This window comes from Pan troglodytes, chromosome 12 (assembly GCF_028858775.2).
Source record: "Pan troglodytes isolate AG18354 chromosome 12, NHGRI_mPanTro3-v2.0_pri, whole genome shotgun sequence".
Taxonomy (NCBI): domain Eukaryota; kingdom Metazoa; phylum Chordata; class Mammalia; order Primates; family Hominidae; genus Pan; species Pan troglodytes.
In genome coordinates, this window is record NC_072410.2 from 18,859,639 (window position 1) to 18,868,961 (window position 9,323).

At 34.8% G+C, this 9,323-nt stretch overlaps 1 long non-coding RNA gene across 1 annotated transcript in view; it reads right to left on the bottom strand.

Moving 5' to 3' along the window:
- Positions 1 to 8,978, bottom strand: part of LOC745936 (uncharacterized) — a 126,173-nt gene extending 117,195 nt beyond the window's left edge. The window contains exon 1 of the long non-coding RNA XR_001715974.3: positions 8,860 to 8,978. This is a non-coding gene — a long non-coding RNA (uncharacterized LOC745936). The remainder of the gene's footprint in view (positions 1 to 8,859) is intronic.
- Between the last annotated feature and the right edge of the window lie 345 nt (positions 8,979 to 9,323).

The following is a 9,323-nucleotide window of genomic DNA, read 5'->3' on the forward strand; positions in this document are numbered from 1 at the left end:
AGAGAAACAATAAGACATAGATATATAGAAGGAGATTTATTGTGGGGATTGGCTCATGAGATTATAGAGACCAAGAAATCCCACAATTTTTTTTTATAAGCTGGGGACTCCAGGAAGCTGGTAATGTAATTCTGTCTGAGTCTGAGGGTGTAAGAACTAGGGGAGCTTATTGTGTAAGTTTCAATTTAAAGTTGCAGGCCTGAGAAACTGAAGGACCGCTGGCATAAATTCTGAAGTCTGAAGGCCTGGGAACTAAGAAATCCAATGTCCAAGGTCAGGAGAAGATGAATGTTCCAGTTCCAGAAGAGAGAAAAATAATTCGCCCTTCCTTCACCTTTTTGCTTTATTCAGTCCCTCAATGGATGGGATGATGGCTGCTCACATGGATGAGGGCAGACATTCTTTACTCAGTCTACTGATTAAAATGCTCATTTGTTCTGGAAACACCCTCACAGTTATACCCAGAAATGATACTTTATCACCTCTCAGGGTATCTCTTAGCCCAGTTAAGTTGACACCTAAAATTAACCATCATGGTCCTCTAAACAGGAGGAGGCACTGTAGGTACCGAGACAGAAGAGACCTCAGTGAATGTCCAGTTGGATTAGTGTTGACCAGTAGAGAGTGTAGCTAAAACATACATTTCAGACTTCTGAGAGAAGAGGCAAAGCCAGCAGGAGAACACTTAAAGAGGAACAGGGAAATTATGAAGGAGAAATAGGATACACTCAGCTTAGTTATTCAGAATATAGTGGCTAATTTTCTAGGAGATGTTATGAAAAACTGGCCAAAAGTTTCAGATATTGGCAAACAAAGGTAAGAGTCTGGATCAAATAGAGACAATCCCAAATCTCTGAGATACAAAAATAAAACAAAAAAAGAAAACATACATTGTCTTGTGCTCAGCTGCCTACCTCATCTCCCATGAGTGCAGACTCTTCTGACCTCTTCACTTAGTCTCTGGTGCTATCCCTGATCCACTCCATTCTTCATGAAATGCCCTGCATAAAAGTTGCTAATTTACAGCCTCCAGCCATACAAATTGTCCTGCCGTTTTCCTCCTAGCTTTTAATTCTCCTATTGTGAAGCCTGCAGACACCATAGACCACTATTTATTTTGTATCCTTATCCATAACATCTTGGCTCCAAATTTAGGTCCCTAAGCTATCTAAATTGTTCTGCTAACCAAGTTAAATCCCAGAGCTTACAGCAGTTACAGGAAAAGTTTCCTATATCTCATCCTGGTGCTGTAATTGAAATTAAAGTAAATGATTCACACAGTGCACATTAATGTTGGCGCGTCTCCCTCTGCCTTCTTCCCAAATGACATTATGAGTTATGCCAAACTAAACTCATTTCCATTTTTGATATGGTTAACGAGTGGTAGATGAGGAGAATGCCATTGACAGAGTATAACTTGATTTCAGTCAGGCATTTAGGGCAAACAATGACTCTCAGACTTTTCTTTTGGACATGACAGGTAAATGTTAACAGCATAATACAAGAATATTTGAATAAAAATTGCCAAGACTTGATTAATTGCTTGGTGAGAAACAGAAAGAAGAATTCCATTTCTAGTTTTTTCCTCAACGTTCCCTCTTTGACCCAGTCTTGATCAATAATATTATCAACAGGGCAACCGAAGTTAACATTTGGATATTGACAGTAGTTTAATTTTTAGATGATAGAAAAACCTAAGACAAAGAGCTTATATTGGGTAAGAAAACTACATTTTGAAAGAGTCTTAGCGACATTATTCTCAACAACCAAAACAAAGTTTTATGTATGTTATGACTTAATAAAGGGAAGCTTATGCCACCATGAAAGGCTGCTTTTGAAGATTAGCGCCAAGGCATTTTTTAAACCATATGTATACATATCATGTGTGTATATATAAATATATAGTCCAGAGGAAAAAAGACTGGATGGAAACATACTATCATTTCAGATGCTGTCTCTGAATGATGGGATTAAGTTTTCTTTTTTACTTTCCAACATTTTCTAAAATTTCGGCAGTAATGGTATTGCTTTCCAATAATAATTTTTAAAAAGACACAAGTAATGGATAAATTAAAAATCTGGTCAAAACCAACAAGTAGAATTGAGAAAGGCTGAACGTAAAGCCCTGCATTTTCCTTCCAGAATCAACGTTGGCCCATAAAGTGGCCCCTGTCACAAAACCCACTTGGACACAGTGTCCCATACTTCCCCACTTACTCCACCTCTGGCTCTCACTTCTGGTTCCAATCTGACTGAAACCTCAACAGTGGTTGGTTCTGCGCTCCATACTGTAAGCCTCAAATGTGTCCATGAGTGCATGCCGCTGCTTATGTTCCCAAGAACAGAGTGAGTTTTTCAATATGTAGAACCTTGTAAAATCAGGACTAGCATCCTGTGTTTGTCATGTTCACCACCATCTTATTAAAGTGTCCAGTCTCTCATTTGGTGTTCAAGTTGGTTGATAATGCTTTTCAAAGCACAGACTTGACATACTGGTTGCAAAATTTTTATATTTCCATTTATTTCTGTATATCATCTCTCAGTGGTAAAATTTCAAAATTTTTCCTCAAAACAAGGAGAGGCATTGAAAGTATGGTAGCACGTTGAAAATAACATATAGGTTAACAATTGAGAAAAAATTGTCTTTTTTGTAAAAAGAGAGAAGTCATAATATTGAATTTTTACCGTTTAATCAGATATTTAAATTACATATAATCAAGAAGAAACCTATTATTTTAAATCGCTTCAAGGCTCTGATATGAGGGGTGAAAAACACGATCCTTTGAAGATATTCCTGCAGCCTGCCTACCCTCCAGACTCGGTATCCTAATTTCAGCATTTCTTTCCCGCTCTTAACTGGAAAAGAATCTGCAGAGACCAGACAAAAGTAGAAGTGACTTCTCTGTTTTCCTTTCACGTGCAGGTAATTCATTGAAGGGCAACTCTAATTAGGATTTCATTTTTATTAAGATCCCTCACCCAAATTCTCTGTAGGTGAATGCTTGGATCTGGTAGAAATGGAGGACAAGAGTTATCTTGGGCAGCCTATTTTTGGTTTCTTTTTTTTTTTCCCTTTTATATCCAGAGTTCATTGAACACACGATATGCTGGATAGTATTTTAACCAAGAGCAGAATGCCTGGGACAGAGAATTGAGAACTTTCATCATTCAGTGACATCGTACCAGTAATCAAGTGAGTCCTCCTTCTAACTTTTTTTTTTAAGTGAATGTGGTACAGTAAAGAGAGTATCTCTCTATGTTTAGAGAAAATATTTTTCTAGAATACAGAATGGATAATTTTTTTTATTTAGATACAAAGTTTTGAATTGTGCTCTGCTACCTTGGGTGCACCATTGAAAAAGTAGTTTTCGCTAAAATTTTTCTTTGTCATGTATACATTCTGAGATTTCTGTGCTCAACTGCACTCTAATTAAAGACTAAACCTGGTGTGTCAAATTAGCACCTTGACTGGGTAGTAACTCGTTTCTAGTTCTTTCAGAACTAGAAATATGAGGGCCAAAAGAATTACTCTGGTACAGCTGACTAACAAGAAATTTACAAAACAAAACAAAAAAAGATGTCAATTGTTGACTGGAAGTGCTGTGCTAAAGTTATCCTGGGAGGATTAGGGTCAAGTCTTATGATGCCAGAGCTAGTTCCACTTTTTTTTTTTTTTTTAATATGACTCTTTTATCCAGCAACAGTGAGTATTTTCTTCTCACTTTCCTAAATTCTAACCTAACCAACCTGGTGGTCCTGGGGAAAAAAAAAGGAAAAATAAATGTGGTCTGGTAAATTATTTGTACCTGTTTGCCAGACTGTCTTAGTCTAAGGTGTGTTGTATTATTTATTACAATGCATAAATATTTATTAAGCACACAGCATATCTTTTCTCCAAAGAAGAAAAAAAGTCAACAACAAACACACAAAACTCTAAACTCTTTTCTGAATACTACCAAACTGAAAATTCCAGGTGGATTACAGTTTGAAGCAGCAGCACACTGTTTTGAATGCTGCATGCCACAGACAAGCTCCCTTCTTGGTTCCACCCAGGGTGACTCTCATTTTTATTTCTGGTACAAGTGTGCTGAACACAGCACGTCTCTATGACCTAAGGAAAACTTCCAGGGGTCTCTGAATGGGAAGATATTTATTAGAATTTAAAAACCATAGCTTTTCAGAAATTCAACTCTGCTTATCCTTTGTTGTAATAACAGAAATCTCAAATAATTATTGTAGTTAAACCATTTAGAGTAAAAAAAAACCTCATAATTTTTCCTATTAAGCATGTTTAACATAATGTATGTTGGTTAAGAAGTCACCTTAAAATATTTAATTCAATATGCCCTTGAATTAATCTCACTCTTTTCCACAAAATCCATGTGAAGGAATTGTAATGTTTTGGGTTGACAGATTAAATATTAAAATATTTCTAGTCATGTCATTGCTCATATTTCTGTTTTTCTCCTCATGGAGTCTGAAATAGTATCTAAACATCGGGTTCAGTTAAAATTTTATCTTGTTTTTAAGTTTCAGTACCGGTGAACTGTTAATATGCAGTTCTTTGTTATAGCTTTGTTGCTCTTCTTTGAGAATGCATCAGATAAGCATAAACAGACACACAAACACACACAAAGACACATGCACACACACACTCTTTCCTTAACATCATTTGAGTCTCAAGGACACTACGCTAGACTAATAAGGAAAATATTCTCTCATATTATGCTAGATAAAAATTCAGGGGTGGAATTCATAAATTAAATACAGAGTAGTGTCTATAAAATTCCATAGAACTAGAGAATAACATCCTAACCAAAGCTAGACCGAAGCTCCATGAGGGTATGACCAATGCCTGTTTATTTTCAATGCTGTTCCACAGCTGCCTGGCACAGCAGTTAACAAATGCATATTTGAAGAACAAATAAATGGATGACAAAACAAATGAATATGTTAGTATAGAAGTAAAAGAATGCTTTGCTAATGTTACCAATAAAATATTGGTAATTTGGAAAGTCCTTCTGATGTTAAACTGTGAAGAAAACATTCTAAAATTAACATGTGCTTCAAAATTTCCAAGTAACTTAGTTTTTATTACTGAAGCAATTCTACTCCAGTTGTTTTAGGACAACCAGAAAATACAGCATGCAAGAAGTAATAATCATCCAAATCTAAGAAATAAATATTGTTGAAATCTTGGAATGTCTCCTATCACATTTACTTCTGCAAGTCTGTGAAAATTTTGAAAAGTTATATTCTAAAGCACATACTGGTTTTTGTAACTAGTTTTGTCCAGATAAAATACATTATGGGCACATTTCCATGTTCATAAATTTATCATTGACATCATTTTTAATGGTGCCATATCATTGAATTTATGTTACTAACTTAATTTTTGAATCAGCTTTAAGTTAGTCATTATTATTATTATTTCTGATAAATATTCACCCCATGACCCACATTCTACTTTGGAGAATCATTCTGCTCCACATCTATCCAAGATTTAGTGTGGATGAAAAAAGCAAGTTCTAGACCCTTTTTGCCTTGCTTGTGGTGCAACGTACTGCTTGCATCTGTTGCTCTGATTCGAAAATCTCATTAATGCCTGGAGCTTGAAAGGAGCTGGAGAGGAGACTGTGATCTTTATTTTTCCTAAAATCTCTGTTAAAGGGAAAATGTCATTTGTTTTAGTTTATTAAGATGTAAAACGGCTATAAAATGTAATGTGTAAATATACATCATTGACTAGTGGCTTAATTGTCTTCCCTTAAAGCATCTACTCAACGGTCCCACATTAAAATATATTCTTCAGTAATAGTCAGTCTCCTTGGGAATACATGAAACAGCACGTTATGAAATAAGATACATTTTACATGTGTGTGACTATCTTTGCGAAGCAAGTCCTCCTTGTAAGTTGAGATATTAACTGCAATAATTATAACAAAAATAACATTATGGATATGTTCTGCTTTGTGTAAAAGCTGTAATTTTAACCAAAGGGAAAAAAACCTTTACATTAAGTTAAAATTCAGTAGGCCAATTTGATTTTGCATTGATTAATTCTCTTGTTCTTTTTAAGGCTGTTTTATTTTCCCATTAGAAAGTGTGATTTTAATCATAAGAGTTGTCTTGCAAATAAATATTTTAAAAAAATAAAGTAAATTCTCCACTCTACTTGATTACAAAGCTTATTTAGCTCGGAATAGTGTTGCAAATAGTCACTCACCCTTTGGACTTGGAAAAGTAATGATTTATGCCAAGCACAAGGCAGGAAATATACTTAATTTATTCATTGCACAACCAATACACCACCTCAGGGTGGGGTGGTAGGGAAGGCTGGAAAAACATTGTGAGCTAATAAATTATTTCTCCTTGTTTGGAAGCCTGTCACTATGGTATACTGCTAGTAAAGCTTACAAATGATTTTTATTCTGGAGATGTTGATAAAAAAAGGAAAACATTGAGCTGTATATTAAGCTCTGCCTATTTTTCTTTATAAAATTTCAATAGGAAAATGGATTATTAATTAGGCTTCCACCAGAAAATTGTGGACAATGAATCTACATAAAAAATAATCTAAAATTTCCATGATTTTTTCTTTTTCTCACATGTGAAAATTTGTTTTCCTGATTTCTGGACTGTCTTCATGTTAGTATTCTTTGCAAATGTCAACATTTGAATAAACTTCCCAGAACCTACTCCTAGACAGACGTCTACACGGTTGACATAATCCAGATAATTCATGCAAAAATACGCAAATAAAAAACTCTTCTTATTGCCTTTGTAACATCCTTATTTCTTTTTTCTTGACCTGAATTACCCCCATATTAGATCTCTGTAGAGCACCAATTCAAAAATAAATATTAACCCAACACTTTATTTTGTGTTGTGTAGACTTGGCAATGTACAGCCAATAAAAGCTACGTTAGAGCATCTGAACACTCAATTTAACCCTGAAAATTTGCATTTATAATTGATGGTTATGTTTAGCTGATTAACAGTATAGAGAAACACTCTGAAGATTACCAGTGAATTCCACTTATTTTGTAAAATAAACCCTAAGTAAGACACTGGTTGAATTTCAATCTACTCGCGATGAGATGGATTATAAGGAATTTCATGTGTAGACTCCTAAATTAATTTTTCTAAAATAAGATAAACACCAAGAGGCAAAAAGTTAAAGAAATAAACTCAGCAAACATAATGACATAGTGAAAAGATTATTTGGTCATATTTAAACAGCTTGAGTGCTGTTGCTGAATGTCTTGAAGCTTTCAAAGGCAAGTAATTTAACATTACATAGATTTAATTAAAAAAACAAAATGGACCCAAGGATGCTGTTGATGCTGAATGAATCTCAAAATATCAAACAAATTTAGCATTAAACAATTTAAGATTAAGAAAAACAAAAGGGCCCTCTGAGGAAATATTGTCCCTCAATGTTTGTGTCATCTCACAATTTTAAAATAAAATCCCCAATGATAAAGGACTGTCTGCAATAAGATTTAGTGAAATACAGTAATCAATATTTTCATATTTATTTATTGCATTTAATTTCCATTTTAGATAGAAACAAAAATTTAAAATCCCTTTTCTTCATTGTTACTGAAAACTTTAGATTTTGTCATTGAAGTGAGAATGGGAAGACAAAAATAAAAAACACTTAATCATTCCCTTTAATTGAAGAAGCATTTCATTTGATCAAAAGTGATGAAGGAAACTTTTGTTGTTGTTGTTGATAACTTTGTGAATTATCATAGATTTTGAGGGAAGAAAGAGGAAGAGAAAGTCTACCTACAGAAGAAGCAGTGTGTTGTAGTGAAATGGCTATTGATTACAATCACATCAAGGCCTTGTCTAGACCTCCAACAAGCCACATCCAGTGTTTTTCATTTATTCAGTATACACGTATTAATCTTATAACAAGTACAATCCCGTGCAAGATGCTATGGATGATACAAAGGTGACTATGAATTTTATTTCTTTATAGCTCTCCTTTCTTCCAGAAAGAATTTTAGGTGGTACAAAGACATAAAACACAGCCATTATGGAAAATAATATGGAGGTTCGTAAAGAAATTAAAAATAATTTCCCTTTTGGGTATACACCAAAAGAAAACGGAGTTTCCAGCTGTAAAGATCTCTGCACTCCTGTATTCAATGCAGCATTATTCACAATAGCCAAGATATAAAATCAACCTAAGTGCCCATCATCAGAAGAATGAACAAATAAACTGTGGGGTGTGTGTGTGTGTGTGTGTGTGTAGTGTGTATGTGTGTGGAATATTATTCAGCCTTAAAAAAGAAGGAGATCTTGTAATTTGCCACAGCGTAGGTGACCTGGAGAAAATATGCTAAGTGAAATGAGCCAGACACAGAAAGAAAAATATTGCATAACTTTCTATATGGAATTTTTAAGTCAAATATACAGAGATAGGTAATAAATCCATGGTTTCCAGAGTTGAGAGTGGCTGGAGAAAATGAGAAGATATAGCTTAAAGGAAAAGTAACAGATATGTAGAATAAACATTCTAAAGCTCTAACATACAGCATAAGGACTGTCATTATTATTTATAGTTACAGTGGACTGTATTCAGGATTTTTGCTAAATGAGTAGATTATAGCTGCTTTTGCCACAGAGGGGAAAATGGGCAACTCTGTGAGATGATGAATGTGTTCATTTGCTTCACTATAGTAATCATCTTACTGTATATATGCATCTCAAAACATCATTTTGTATACCTTAAATATACACAATAAAATTTATTAAAACAAATGAAAAGAAAAACCTCCAAGCAAAACAGAACCAAAACAATGCTTGAAATATATATATGTTTATATATTTGCATCTTTTCCTCACCTTATTCACATAGGATTCCAATTCTCTTTAAAAACATGAGGGTCGGGGTTTTCGGCCCTAAGCAACCAGGGAGAGGGGTGCCTCCCTGGAGGTTGACCGATGGGTTCTGATGTTCTTAAAACTGCAGCAGGCACTAATATGGGGCAGCATGGGCCAAAGTTGCAATAGCAGTGAGGGACGAATGTGCCTGCCCTAGGAGCCCTCACAGATTGGCTCTCAGCTCCAGTGACGCTGCCCGATTCCACACCCCAAAAGACTTTTAATCGCTGATGTAATGCTTAACTAATAGCAGTCTGGCTTTAGTCAACACACTACATCCTGAATGATTAGATTTTCAGAGAATTTGTTTCTTGTTGCTCTCTACAGCACCCACAACAATCAAGAACTCTTATTGACTCAACGTGACCTGATTGAAATTGAATAATGATGGAGTCAGTAGTTTGCTAATGGCTAGCAAAAATGAC